The sequence below is a fragment of the Sus scrofa genome, chromosome 2, assembly GCF_054392235.1.
Source record: "Sus scrofa isolate SSC_HxYL_T2T_F1_AM1 chromosome 2, Sscrofa_HxYL_maternal_Yorkshire_Landrace_v2.0, whole genome shotgun sequence".
NCBI classification, from domain to species: domain Eukaryota; kingdom Metazoa; phylum Chordata; class Mammalia; order Artiodactyla; family Suidae; genus Sus; species Sus scrofa.
Genome location: NC_139384.1, coordinates 67,874,313 through 67,889,666, shown reverse-complemented (window position 1 = coordinate 67,889,666; position 15,354 = coordinate 67,874,313). Strand labels below are relative to the sequence as shown.

The 15,354-nt window shown below is 50.0% G+C and overlaps 1 protein-coding gene across 15 annotated transcripts in view; it reads left to right on the top strand.

The window, feature by feature from the left end:
- Positions 1 to 15,354, top strand: part of SLC25A42 (solute carrier family 25 member 42) — a 57,550-nt gene that overhangs the window by 15,081 nt on the left and 27,115 nt on the right. For 4 of the 15 annotated variants that reach the window (XM_021083448.2, XM_085012272.1, XM_085012266.1 and 1 more), the window contains exon 2: positions 2,584 to 2,690. The exons of the other annotated variants lie outside the window; for them this stretch is intronic. The gene's annotated coding sequence lies outside the window, so the exon portion shown is untranslated. The remainder of the gene's footprint in view (positions 1 to 2,583; positions 2,691 to 15,354) is intronic. 15 annotated transcript variants of the gene reach the window in all.

Genomic DNA, 15,354 nt, shown 5'->3' with positions numbered 1-15,354 from the left:
AACTTCCCAGCCCCCTCTCCCAGCCTCTGGCACCCCCGTGACTCTTTGTTGCTACGAATCTGATACTCTAGGGACCTCATGGAGGTGGAATCATACAGTATTTGTCCTTTTGTGACGGGCTTATTGCACTTAACATGATATGGTCAGGGTCCATCCATGTTGCAGCATGTGTCAGAATGTCCTTCCTCTTCTTTTTTTTTTTTTTTTTTTCCTTTTCAGGGCTGCACCTGTGGCACATGGAGGTTCCCAGGTTAAGGGTCCAATTGGAGCTACAGCTGCTGGCCTACACCACAGCCACAGCAACACCAGGTCTGAGCCGCGTCTGTAACCTATACCACAGCTCACAGCAATGCAGGATCCTTAACTCACTGAGCGAGGCCAGGAATCAAACCCATAACCTCATGGTTCCTAGTCAGATTTGTTTCCGCTGGGCCATGACAGGAACTCCAGAAGGTCCTTCCTCTTGAAAGCTGAGTGACATTCCATTGTGTGGACAGAACACGTTGTGTTACTGGGCTTGGATTTTACTTAGATCTGGTACACAGTCTTTTGTATCGGCTTCTTTCTCCACTGCTCTGCCTGCTGGATCCATCCCTGTCGTTGCACATGTCGGCAGCTTGTCCTATGTTGTCATATGGTCCCCATTGTGTGCCTGGACCATCTGTGCAAACTCATTCTCCCGTGGGTGGCCATCAGGGTTGCATCCACAGAGCGGGCTCATCATCATCATCATCACTGTGAGAGAAGGTGTTCTGAGCTCCCAGGTGACCCAAACTCAGCCCAGGGTCACAAACACTGAGGAGAGGCCTGGGGGAGGCATGCGGTTGTGGGGGGCCCTGGCTGGGATAGTGCAGCAGCTGAGGTCCAGAGGTGGGAGGTCCGGCAGCAGTGCAGGGGGTGGGGGGCAGTGGGGATGCTTTGTCCTTTCCTGCAAGCAGCGTCTTCCATGGCCCACAGCACGCACACACACACTTGACCTGTCTTTGTTTCCCTGATCAGCCTGAGCTCACTCCCTGGGGAAGGTGTGCAGTGTGGGGGGCCTCTTCCCTGCTTCTCTCGCATCGGATGATCCCAGGACAGACTCCTGCCCCACCCCTCTGAGCTCCACTCACTTTCATTCCCATGTGGGTCATCTGCCCACACTCCCTCCCCCCTCGACACTGCCACCTCCCCAGAGCGCATACACAGCAGGCACCTAGTTAATCTGACTCCAAATAGATTAGTAGAAAGGGTAGGGTCTGTGAGGAAGGGAGGCCCAAGGTGTGACTGGGCTCCTGCCACCCTGGGATCCTGATGGATCAGAGAAGGGCCTCCCAGGGCAGATGGGAGCCTGCGGCTGTTTTTTTGTTTGTTTGTTTTTTGGTTTTTGTCTTTTTAGCCTCTCGGCATATGGAGGTTCCCAGACTAGGGGTCAAATCAGAGCTACAGCTGCTGGCCTACACCACAGCCACAGCAACAAGGGATCTGAGCCACATCTGCAACCTACACCAAAGCTCACGGCAACGCCGGATCCTTAACCCGCCAAGTGAGGCCAGGGAGCGAACCTGCATCTTCATAGATACTAGTTAGATTTGTTTCTGCTGAGCCACAACAGGAACGCCTGGGGCTGTTTGTTTTTTTGTTTTGTTTCGTTTATGTTTTTGTTTTTTTCCATAAAGTACATACAACTTAAACTTTACCATTTCCCCCCTTTTATTTTTCTATTTTTTATTTATTTATTTTTTTGGCCTCGCTTGTGGCATGTGCAAGTTCCCAGGCCAGGAATCAGACCCTTGCCACAGCAGTGATAATGCTGGATCCTTCACTGCTAGGCCACTAGAGAACCTCCACCATTTTCCCCTGTTTATAGTGTACAGTTCAGTGGCAGTTAGTATGATCGTAGTGTACTTCAAAACGAACATTATCATCATCCTGAAGGGAAACCTCCCCCTCCTCCAGCATCTAGCAACCACTAATCTATTTTCTATCTCTATGGATCTGCCTGTTATGGACCTTTCATCTTACATGGGATTGTACAACATGTGACCTTTTGTGTCTGATGTCTTTCACCTGGCATAAGGTTTTCAAGATTTATCCACAGGGTAGCACGTGTCAGTGCTTCATCCCTTTTTATGGCTGAGTAATAATCCACTTCATAGCTGGACCACATTTTATTTATCCACTCACCTGTTGATGGATGTTTGGGTTGTTTCTGTCTTGTGGCAACTGCAACTAGTGCTGTTCTAAACACGGTGTGCAAGGATTTGTTTGAACATCTGTTCTCAGTTCTTTTGGGGATGGCCTGGCAGTGGAATTGCTGGGTCACATGGTAACTCTGTGTTCGGCTAGTTGAGGACCCTACAGAGTGATTTCTGTAGCGACAGCCCTAACTGGTATTCCTGGTATATGAGGGCTCCAGGTTCTTTGGGCAAGTTCAGGCAGACCTTGGCAGGATGAAGTTGGGAGAACATGGTTCTTCATTCGGCTCACTCACCCCAACTGGGTATCAGCGAGCCCAGGCCCTGGGAGCTGGGCCATCTCCCTGAGGGCGCTCCCCTAGTGAAAGGACAGAGCCAGCCTTGAACTCATGACTCTGCCTTCCAGGTTACACAAGGAGATACTTCCCTGACAGGTGACAGGAGAGGCCAGAGTGTGGCTTTCTACCACTGGACCCATAAGGAACCACAGGAATAGCCATTAGGACCAGCCTGGTAGGTAAGGGTGGGCAACGAGACAGAGCATGGGGGGAGTGGGTGAGAAGAAACAGCACCTCTGAAAAGGACTGATGCCAGGTCATGTCCAGTGTGAATCCACTGGGTGTGTCTTTAATTAAACTTTAATTAAAATTAGCTATGCTGGGAGTTCCCATCGTGGCTCAGAATCTGACTAGGAACCATGAGATTGCGGGTTTGATCCCTGGCCTTGCTCAGTGGGCTAAGGATCTGGCGTTGCCGTGAGCTGTGGTGTAGGTTGCAGACACGGCTCGGATCCCGAGTTGCTGTGGCTCTGGTGTAGGCCGGTGGCTACAGCTCCAATTCGATCCCTAGCCTGGGAACCTCCATATGCCACAGGAGCGGCCCAAGAAATGGTAAAAAGACAAAAAAAAAAAAAAAGAAAAATTAGGTATGCTGTATGTTTTCCCTCATATCCTTCTGGGTGGTGTATTGGGACCACTTGGTACCAGAGGTCTTGACAACGTTTTCTCAATTTGGGCAAGGATCTGCCAAGAGTGGGGCCCTTGCAACAGGAGCCACTGCCCTGCTGGGCTCCACTTCGGCCCCACAAGCCTCCTGGTCCCAGAAAACAACCCCACCCCTCCTGGGTCTCAGGCGGAACTTGGGGAGTGGGCTCCTGGGTCACCCTCAACCTCCCTCCATCAGACCCCATCTCACCTGAGTGACCCCATGGGTGGCCTCTAGGCCTCCCTGCACCGTCCCCTCCTTCCCCACTGCCTCTCTGGATCCACACCCTCCTCTCTCACTGGCTGACTCATTCCTGCCCTGGAGTCTTTTGCACATCCTGTCTCACTGCCTGGAAGGAAACACCTGCCAACACCCCTGCTCCCTACTCTGTTTATTCCAGCCTCAGCACCCACACCCCACTTAGGAATGCTAGTTTGACCATCCAGTCTCAAATCTAGGCTCCCATCACTTGGTCCGTCTCCCTGTTTGCTTCCTTCATCACAGGTGCCAGTTCAGTTCCCTGAATTGTCTTGCTTCTGCATGGGGGCAGGTGCCTGTTCACTGCTGTGCCCTCAAAGCCAGCAGGGCCTGGCATGGAGGAGGCTCTGAGCATCTATCTATGTGAATGACCACCTTCCCCAAGGGGCAGAGGTTGGGCTATGGGTGGTCCGGGCTGCCCTGGCTTTCTCATTATCTTATGTTGACTGGGAATTGACCTCCTTGTGACTCCCCTGAGTTGTCGCACAGGGCCACTGCCCCTGCTTCTTTGTGACAGCCTGCATCAGGTTCCTGTGGCTGCTGTTAACAATCTGCCAGATAGTTGAGGCCAAAAGCCACACAAGTTTGTTGTCCTCCAGTTCTGGAGGTCAGACATCTAAAATGGGTCTTCAGGGCTGTGTTGCTTCTTGAGATTTCAGAAGAGAATCTGTTTTCCTTGCCTTTTCCAGCTTCTGGAAGCCACTTGCATGCTTCCATCGGTGGCCCCTTCTACCACCTTCAATGCCAGCAGTGCAGCATCTTCAGATCTCTCTGAAACCTACCTCCATCATCACATCTCCATCTCTGACACTACTGCCTCCCTCTCTTAAGGACTTGTGAGGATATTGGGGCCATCCTGATATTCCAAGACAGTTTTCCCATGTCAAGATCCTGCAAAGTCCCTTTTGCCATGTAAGGTAGCATCCACAGGTTCTGGGGGTTTCCCAGACATCTTTAGGGGCCACCATCAGCCCACCACAGCCCTTTAATTATCAGACCAGGCTGGTCCTTATGGTTGTCCTTTCCTGGACCGGTACCCCAAGTATCAGGATTCAAGGACTCTCAGTCCCTGCTCATGGGCCTCCCAACCTGGCCTTGCCCAATGGCACCATTCCTCCTGTCTCAAGTCCTCTTACCAAGATTGAAGGCGTGAATTCCACTCAGTTCCCACTGCCTAGGTGCTGGGGGGCGGGGGGTGGCTAAGTGCACCCAGAGAGCTGTCACATGAGCCAAGGCAGCACAGTGAAGGTTGGGGCAGAGGGAGGACGAGGGAGCAGTGAGGACCAGGAGCACTCGACCTCAGACTGGAGTACTCACCCTGTCTGGCCTCGCCCCTGCATCTGCACCGTCAGATTCAGGGCCCATAGGTGCACGTTGATGTTCGTCCCTTGAGCATGCCCTGTTTTGGCTCCTGCTGCTGCCCAGATCTTTTGGACCGCCGTTTCGTCATCCTCAAGGTCTCCATCCCCGCCCCTGCTCCAGACCTGCCCCCTCCCCCTCCGGTGGATGGAAAACAGCTCAGACCACATGGCCAATGCTGGACGATCAGAGCAGTAAATAAGTAACAGAGGATCTTGTTGAACCCAGAGTGTAAACAGATCTGGATAAATGACTGAATAACTGAGTAAGACAGGGAGGTGGGGACCAGAGAAGAGACCTCTGTTCTGTGGAAGAATTCTGAGCTGTGTATGTCCATTCTCCCTCTCCACCTCTAGCTTACTGCCCCCTGCCCCCCACCACCTCTTGCCCAAAGACTTGGTTCCAAAGAGAAGAATGTGGAAAGGGAAAAGGGTTACTTGACAGGGGGACACCTGGCAGACCCCACTTTAACCAAGAAGCCCAGGCTCATCTCCCTTGGATTAAGTCTGTGCTCTCAGGGTCCCTAGATAATGTGATGGCGAGGGCTCCCCACCTCCGTGTTCTTCCCAGAACCCCACAAACCAGGCTAATGGCGAGAAAACACATCAGACAACCCAGATGGAGGGGTGGGGGTGTTCTGCAGTACGGGGAAGGCCTCAGGCTCATGGATGGATGAGATCCTGGGGCAAAAAAGGAAGATTCAGTGAATAACCGGTGAAACTGAAAAAAGCCAGGAGTTGTGTTGACAGCGGGAACAAGGGCAGTAAAGGTCTCATCAACCAGGTCAGAGCAGGCTGCTTTTGCAGTCACCCCTCTCGGATCTGTGGGCTGTGACACTGGGGGGTCTCAAGAGGCTCTTGCTGGGAATTCCCATTGTGGTGCAGCAGAAACAAATCCCACTACTAACCATGAGGTTATGGGTTCAATCCCTGGCTTCGCTCAGTGGGTTAAGGATCCAGCGTTGCCATGAGCTGTGGTGTAGGTTGCAGATGCAGCTCAGATCCCACCTTGCTGTGGCTATGGTGTAGGCCTGCAGTTGTAGCTCCGAATCATCTCCTAGCCTGGGAACCTCCATATGCCTCGGGTGCAGCCCTAAAAAGCAAAAAACAAAACCAAACCAAAGAAAAGAGGCTCCTGCTTCCTTATCTATTTTATCAAGTACCACCATGTGTCATTGCCCACTGTTGGTAATTCATCTCCACTGCAGTGGGTGGTCTACATGAGGCCCTACATTCAGAAGATGGGGTGGCTGAGGCTCAAACCTACTCCAGCTCTTCCCAGTTGGATGTCCCATCAGCATTTTCAAATACAGCATCATCCGCCCAGCCCGCCTCTGTGGGGTGGTTTTCTCCTCCTTGTCCCTAGCATCTGGTCTCCCCTTGCACCTCATTATCCGAGGTTAGGTCCTAGATTTTAGACTTTCTTTTTAATTAAAAAAATTTTTTTGGCCATACCCACTGTATCTGGAAGTTCCCAGACCAGGGATCAAACCTGTGCCACAGCAGCAACCAAAGCCCTTTAGCTTCGTGTTCTGCACAGCTTTGAGAGTTGTGTTCAGGAGCCATCTGAGTGTAGCCAGACCCTCGCTCCTCTCTCCCCTGTGCTGTTTGTTGTTCTTTAAGGTGAAGCGAAATCTTTATTACAGGGCACTTCTCTAGAAGAATCACTCAAGATAAAATGGTGTTGAGCTTGTCTGAGGGTCGGGCTCTCTGGAGGAAGACTTGGCAATGGCTTTGGAGCCCTGTGTCAAGGCTGGAGTTCCTTCTTTTTGTTTTGGGTTTTCTCTTGTTGTTTTTGTTTTTTTGGCTGTGCCCATGGCACATGGAAATTCCCAGGCCAGGGACTAAACCTGCGCCACAGCAGCAACCCAAGCTGCTGCAGTGAAAATGCCAGATCCTTAACCCGCTAAGCGACGAGGGAACTCCTGGAGTTCCTTCTGCCGTTTGTCTGGCCAAGCTTCCCACATCTCATGGGCAAAGTGGGGAAAGAAACCAGTGACTATGGACACTCTCCCCCCCGCCCCCAACCCCCCGCCCCCAGTTGTTAGCTGTGGTGATTGTCACTATAGCAGTTTCTGGCTAGGACTCACAATGCCTCAGCTTCCCCATCTGTAAGGCAACACACATGCACATTGGTTAGGGCTGGCCAGATTAGAGAATACAGGGACAAAGGGACTTAATAAACAATAGCTGCTTTGTACTGTATTGTGTCCTTGTGTTGAGCATCTGCCTTCACCCGATTCTCACCCCCACATGCACAGCCAGAGGCAGAGTGTGAAGGCCTTGGCCTGAGGAGAGGCCAGGGTCAGGGTGCACCTGCCAAGAAGGGTACCCGTTTCCCCTCAATCCAGGCAGCACTAATCCCCCACACGGCTTCCCATGACTGCCAGTACCCTTCCCCAGCCCAGAACATGGAGGCCCCGGGGTGCCAACTAGACAGGGAGGAGTCAAGTTACCAGGTCAGCCCCTCCATAGCCGCAAATACCCGAAATGTGTTTCTCTGAAACCACTGGCACATCCCAGAGGCACCTGGTTTTCTCAAAGCTATTTTTTTTTTTTGGTTTGTATCTTGAAATAATTTTAGACTTACAGAAAAATGACAAAAATAACTGAGCATCCGTGATACCCTTCACTCAGCTGCCTCCATTGTTAGCATCTTACAGGATACTGTTACCTGAACCAGAAAATTTACATTGATGCAACACTAGGAACCCATCTCCAGACTGAATTCTGATTTCACCAACTTTTCCCCTAATGTTCTCATTCTGGTCCAGGCTCCTATGTTGCATTTGGTCCTTGTGTCTCCTAAGTCACCGCCAATCTGTGATCTGTGATGGTTCCTCAGTCTTTCCTTGTCCACAACCTTCACTGCTGAGAACGGTTCAGTTGTTTGTAGAACGTGCCTCCATGCGGTTTGTCTATTGTTTCCTCATGATCGGATTGGGGCTGCGCATCTTTGGCACAAATCCCACAGATGTGATGTTGTGTTCTTCCTGCTGCATTGTGTCAGGGGTACGAGCTGTTGCTGTGTCCTTATCACTAGTGGTGCTGACCTTGATCACTTGGTCGGTGTAAGATCTGTCAGGTTTCTCTGCTAAGAGAAATTATTAAGTGTCTTATGGAGAGTTGCTTAGAGATCACAGACATACCCCACTTCTCATCATATTTTCACTCCCTCATTTTAGCATCCACCCACCTGTGGTTCTTGATGGCAGTCATGAATATTGGCATTTGCTTATTGGTGGTTTTCTCTGTCCATCATTCCTTATACATTGATTAATTGAAATTCTGCTGTAAGGAAGAGCTGCCTCTTCTCTTCATTCATGCAGCTACCTATGGAAATAAATGGAGGCCACCAATGAGAAAACAGGCTCGCTAGAGCCAGGGGTTCAGCTGCCACCACTGCATTTGGCAGAGACTCAAAGACAGGTGGGTGGGGGGAGCTTTATGGCGGAGCAGGGAAGGCCCAGGTATACCTATTGCACGCTGTTGGCAGGAGAAAGCTGGGGGTGGCTGATGAGAAGCATATTGTTTTTTGATTGGTCTTGAGCTGGAAGCAGGAACAATAACTAGAGAGGCTACAGTCAAGTACCCAGACCCAACTGTTTTGGATGGATCACAAAAGAGTAACCCTGGCTGGTTATTGCAGAGGCAGCAAGTCAGAGTTCTACCATTATGCCATGTCCCTGTGTATATTCTCTCTCTTACCTAAAGGGTTCGGGGTTTTGTTTTGGGTTTTTGTTGTTATTGTTTTACTGAGGACTTTCTTTTATTAAAATACAGTTGATTTACGGAGTTCCTGTCGTGGTTCAGAGGTAACAAATCTGACTATTATCCATGAGGGAGGAGACCAGAGCATTCAGGGCGAGCACAGGTCCCCTGTGAATGGGCATCCGGAATGTGGGACTGAGAGGTGGGCTCCTGGGCTGAACACAGAGACCCTCAGAGGCAGTGTCACCGGCATGAGGAGTGGGGATGTGTCCTTCTGGTCCATGAGATCCAGGTGGTCATGCACCAGACACACAGTATCACAGGAGGTCATAGATTCCAACACAGGAGCTGAGAGAGGGGTATGGCAGCAGGACGTCCATGCCTCGGAGGGTTGGGGGTGGCCTTGGGGGACACCAAGGGCCAGACCTCTGAGCTCTCCTTATTTTTCAAAAGATCGAGTTTTTTCAGGAGCAAACTTTTCCAACTGGCCTCATCTAATGTTCCATTCCCTCCCCCACCCCAGATACTATTTTATATAAATACATCGTTGAACTTGTGACTTGTATCTTAAGAAGGTCAAGTGTGGATGCTGAAGCAAAAGCAAAGGTCTGTCTGTGTTCTTCTCCCGAATGATGCATATGAGGACTGTCTGGGTTTTACCTCTGCCTAGCAGTCCCAGCCACGGGTGTGTTTGCATGTCAAGAAGCAAAACTGTCTCCCTGAGCAAGTGGCTGCCCCGATCTCACCCTCACCCTCATCCGCAGGACTGGGCCATAACTTGGCTTCTCCCCTTGAGCTCCAGAGCCTCAGTGAACATAGGACACTCCTGACCACAGAGAGCATCTCTCTGCTGTGAGTCACCCAAGGGTGACTCTTGAGCCCGGTTCCTCTGAGATCCCCAGGGAACGCTTCCCCCAGTTCTGCCAGCTGCACATCCTGTCCTAGGATTCACTTTACAGTTTTCTAACTTGATTCATCTAAAGAATATTTTATATTACTACCCTAAAAAGAAATCCAGAAGTTAGGGCTTAAATAATGTGTGTATATGTTTGTGTGTGGCCACATAGATTCATATCTGCCAAACCTTAGCTTTTAACAATATTCCTTCAGTCTGCTGCTTGAGACCCTATTCATGAAATCAGTATAGTTGGTGGTGATTAACTTCACTGAAAATTAACTGGAGGTGGGAAATGGCAGAGTAAATTGCGCTTAAATGAGCCACCTGTTACTTCCTGAAACTCCTCTTGCACTTAGGACATGTAGGCAGGAGTGTCTGAGTATAAGTGAGTGTGCGATGCAAAGCATATTTCTTTTTTTCCTTTTTTTTCCCCCTCAACAGTGACAATACCAGATCCTTAACCCCCTGAGCTATCAAGCTATCAATCCACTGAACTCCAGCAAAGCATATTTCTGAATGTAGGTTACAGTCAAAAGATCTCTTAAATAATTGGTCAGCTAACAAATGTATGAAAATTATTTAAAAAGAAAGGAGTTCCCTGGTGGCTCAGCGGGTTAAGGATCCGGCGTTGCTGTGAGCTGTGGTGTAGGTCGCAGACGCGGCTCAGATCCTGCATTGCTGTGGCTCTGGCATAGGCTTGCAGCAATAGCTTGGATTAGACCCCTAGCCTGGGAACCTCCGTATGCTGCAGGTGTGGCCCTAAAAAAAAGCAAAAGAAAGAAAAATAGAAATCATCTCGCCCAGTTGCCTGCCTTGGTACAGAGCCCAGGCCTCTTGCCCTGGAGAGAGGGAGTCAGCGGGGCTGGAGGAAGGAGGGAGGGGACTCCAGCCACTTGGGTTTTCAGCACCAGCTGAGGCCACTCTGGGCTTCACCCTCAGCCATGTGGGCCATTGTTCACCATCTCACCAGTGAGGAGCTCCAGACTATGTCCAAAGGAGCCTGTGTTCTTGGGCACAGACATGGGTGCTCCATCTGGGCAGCGAGCGAGCTGGACTCTGAGAAGTCCTGGCCATGGTGTCCTCACCCTGGTGGCAGAGGGGGCCTGCTGACTTTCCTGAGCCTGGGTGTTGTGTGTGGGCAGTGGCAGCCCCAATTGAGTGAGTGGGAGGCGGGGAGGGCTCTCAAAGCAGGGGGAGGAATCAGAATCATGTGGCAGTTTCAGGGAAGGGGGCTAGTAGGGAGCATGGAGGGGGTGCCTGAGTGCAGTGGAGGGTGGCCACATGTGGGTCATGTCCTCTCTCTATTATTAATGAGTAAGTAAGTAGGGGGTGGGGAAATGCTAATTGCAAGAGAATCTGTACATCCACAGTCAGCCCCACTCCCGCCCTTGTCACCTCCCAAGTCTGGGAGTCCCTGTTGTCAGCACTCTATAAACAACTGGACTGTTTCTTGTCCTTGCCAGGGTCCAGGTGGGTTCACCCATTAGTGACAGGCTGTTTGACATCCTCCCATGAGGGCTCAGGTCACATGTTCTCCCTGTCACCCTCTCCTCACTCCCCCTTGGCTTCCCATCCAGACCTTCTCACCTTCACTGGGATCAGCACCTAGTAGTGCCCTTACTTGCCCACAAGGCTTCATGCTTACCTGTTATGGGCACAGCACACATTCCAAGGCACTTGCCAAACCACCTGCAGAGAGGTGTTTCCACAGCCTCCCTCCATGGCCACTTGTCTCACCTACCGGTTGCATTACTGTCCTCACACCTGCCAACAGCCCTCCACTGAGAGTTAAACCCACCTTTTCCCTTTTTTTGGCCGAGCAAGTTCTCAGACCAAGGATCGAACCCATGCCAACAGCAATAACCAGAGCCACAGCAGTGGCTGACAAATGCCAGATCCTTAACCTGCTGAGCCACCAGGGAATTCCCCACCTTTTTTCTTATGAGTGTGGTCTGGTATCCGTCATATTTTTTAATTATTTTTCTTCAGCGTTCCCGTCGTGATTCAGCAGAAACAAATCTGACTAGCATCCATGAGGACACTAGTTCAATCCCTGGCCTCCATCAGTGGGTTAAGGATCCAGCATTGCCGTGAGCTGTGGTACAGGTCACAGACGCGGCTAGGATCTGGGATTGCTCTGGCTGTGGAATAGGCCAGTGGCTACAACTCCAGTTTGACCCCTAGCCTGGGAAACTCCATATGCTGAAGTTGTGGCCCTAAAATAAAAAAGACAAAACAAAATTATTTTTTTTCCTTCCCAGTGATCTGGCTGTTTCTTGCCTTTTTTCTTTTTTTCTTTTTTTTTTTTTTTTTTTTGTTTTGGTTTGGTTTGGTTTGGTTTGGTTTTGGTTTTGTTTTTAACTGATTTGAAAGGGCAAAAAGCTCTTTGTTTCTTAGGAATTTAGGGTTTGGCCTGAGGGACAAAGTCTTGAAGGCCCTCCCCGCCCCCCCCAAAGAATCTCCTCCTCTTCACTCTGCAATCCCGGGAGCTGTCAGGAAGCGCCTGACCGTGGCAGGATAAGCCCTGGCTACCCGCTCTGCTCGGGGTTGTAGAGACCTGGGGCACCCCAGGTTCTCCTCCAAAAAGGGCCTTTCATCTTAGTTTCCTTTGACCCTGTAACAAAATCACCACTAACTGGCTTAAGACAACGGAAATTTATTCTCTCATGGTTCTGGAGGTCAAAGGTCCCAAATCAATCCTCCTCCAGAGCCACTCCAAAGGCTCTAGAGGAGGATCCTTCCTTGTCTCTTCCAGCTTTTATGCTCAGGCATTGCTTGGCTTGTGGCTTGTGCGTATCATATCACTCCAATCTCTGCCTCTATCTTTTTTTTTTTTTTTTTTTAGAGGCACACCCTCGACTTACGGAGGTTCCCAGGCCAGGGGTCGAATTGGAGCTGTAGCCGCCGGCCTACACCACAGCTATGGCAATGCCAGATCCTTAACCCACTGAGCAAGGCCAGGGATCAAACCTGCATCCTCATGGATGCTAGTCAGATCCATTTCTGCTAAGCCCTGGATCCTTTGACCCACTGTGCCAGGCCGGGGGATTGAACTCACACCTCCACAGCAACCCAAGCCACTGCAGTTGGATTCTTAATTCACTGTGCCACGGAGGGAACTCCTCCGCCTCTATCTTGACATGGACTCCCTGTCTGTGTCTTGTTTTTCTATCTCCTATCAGGTCAATCACTTGTCATTGATTTTTAGGACCCACTCTCACCCAGGATGATATCTTCAGATTCTTTCCGCAAAGGCTTTTTTTTGTCTTTTGTTGTTGTTGTTGTTGTTGCTATTTCTTGGGCCGTTCCCGCGGCATATGGAGGTTCCCAGGCCAGGGGTTGAATCGGAGCTGTAGCCACCGGCCTACGCCAGAGCCACAGCAACGCGGGATCCGAGCCGCGTCTGCAACCTACACCACAGCTCATGGCAACGCCAGATTGTTAACCCACTGAGCAAGGGCAGGGACGGAACCCGCAACCTCATGGTTCCTAGTCGGATTCGTTAACCACTGCGCCATGACGGGAACTCCTCCGCAAAGGCTTTTTACAAATAATGTCACATTCCCAAAGGCAGACATGTCTTTGGGGGCCACTGTTCTGTCCCCTGCAGATGCCTTCCCTGTGTGACATGCTGTTGTAGGTCTGCACTGGTTTGTGTGACAACTGTTTCTGTCCAAGTCTGCCACACTGCAGCCCCGTCTGAGCCAAGTACAGAGTTCCTAGGGCAGGCCCTTGGCGCGGGCCAGTGGGTGAAGACTGGCTTAGTGAGCAGTCAGCAGCCTGGGTCTGAGCCTGCACCGTCCTCCTGCAGAAACTCTGTTTCTTCCTAGAGAGCTTGGAGCAGGAGCCATCCTGGGGGGGCGGGGGGTGGAGCAATAGACTCTAGACATACGAGGTAGGGACCAAAGAGCTGGATTGACAGTTTTGCAAAATATGTCCACATCCAAGAAAACTTAGGAAGCTCCCTTTTTGGCTCAGATTACGAACCCAACTAGTATCCATGAGGATGCGGGTTTGATCCTGGCCTCGCTCAGTGGGCTGAGGATCCCTGAGCTGTAGCATAGGTCACAGATGTGGCTCAGATCTGGCATTGCTGTGGCTGTGGTGTGGACCAGCAGCTGGCAGCTCTGATTCAACCCCTGGCCTGGAAATTTCCATATGCCACGGGTGCAGCCCCACAAAGAAAAGAAAAGGAAAGAAAGGGAGAAAGAAAAGAGAAGAAACAAAACTTAGGGCCTGACTTGGCCCTAAGAAAGGCTGCATCATCCACATCTAGGCACCCAGATGTGGGGACCATTCTCCTGGGTCTATAATGTTAGCGGTGGTGCTAACCAGCATTGGGATATGTGGTGGGGGTGGTGATGTAGTCACAGCGCACCCCAAAGACTGATACCCCAGCAAGTGGCTTGAACAGATCCCTAGGGCCTAGTTTCTCTTTGTTTGCTTTAGATTTACAGAAAAATTGCAAAGATAATGCAGAGTTGCCATACACCGCATGCACCTAATTTCCCCAAGTGACGTCTTACATTAAAGTGGCGTATTTGTGACAACTAATGAACAAATACTGATATGTTATTGTTAACTAAAGTCCATACTTTTTTTGGGGGGAGGATTCTTTTTAGGGCCACACTAGTGGCATATGGAAGCTCTTAGGTTAGGGGTTGAATTGGAGCTACAGCTGCTGGCTTACGCCATGGCCACAGCAACACCAGATCAAAGCCACATCTGCAATCTATGCCACAGCTTGCAGCAATGCTAGATCCCTTACCCACTGAGCAAGGCCAGGAATTGAACCCGCGTTCTCATGGATACTAGTCAGGTTCTTAACCCACTGAGCCACAATGGGGACACCCTAAAGTCCATTCTTTTTTCAGATTCCCTTAGTGTTTCCCTAATGTCCTTTTTTTTTTTTTTTAATATACGTAACGTTTATTCTTTTATTTTTAGAAAAAAAATTTTTTTTTTTTTCTGTCTTTTGTCCTTTTAGGGCCGCATCTATGGCATATGGAGGTTCCCAGGCTAGGGGTCTAATGAGAGCTGTAGTCATCGGCCTACACCGGAGCCACAGCAACACGGGATCCAAGCCACATCTGCAACCTACACCACAGCTCATGGCAATGCCGGATCCTTAACCCACTGAGCAAGGCCAGGGATCGAACCTGCAACCTCATGGTTCCTAGTCAGATTCACTAACCACTGAGCCATGACGGGAACTCCTAATGTTTGTTTTCTATCCCAGGATCCTCACTTTACATTTAGCCATCATGTCTCTTTAGGACCCACTGGGCTTAGACAGTTTCTTAGACTTTCTTGGTTTAGTATGGCCCTCCACTGATATTTGTCTGGTGTTTTTCTCGTGGTTGGACTGCAGTTTGGAGAAAAGGAAATCTGAGCTGCAGCTTCAACCTGTGCCATAGCTACAGTAAAGCCAGATCTTTAAACCCACTGTGTCGGGCTGGGGCTCGAACCCTGGCCTCTGCAGTAACCTGAGCTGCTACAGTCAGATTCTTTTTTTATTATTTGCTGAATTTTATTACATTTATAGTTGTACAAATTTTATAGCGCTTCCATCCCAAACCCCCAGCACACCCCCCTACCTTCCCAACCTGTCTCATTTGGAAAATGTAAATTTTTAAAAGTCTGTGACTCAGTATCTGCTCTGCAAAGAAACTCATTGTGTCCTTTTTTTAGATTCCACATGTAAGTGATAGCATATGATGTTGGTGTCTCACTGTCTGACTCACTTCACTTAGCATGATAATTTCTATGTCCATCCATGTTGCTGCAAATGCTATTATTTCTTTCCTTTTAATGGCTGAGTAATATTTCTTTGCGTATATGTACCACCTCTTCTTTATCCACTCTTCTGTTGATGGGCATTTAGGTTGTTTCCATGTCTTGGCTATTGTATATAGTGCTGCAATGAACATTGGAGTACATGTGTCTTTTCAAGTCATGGTTTTCTCTG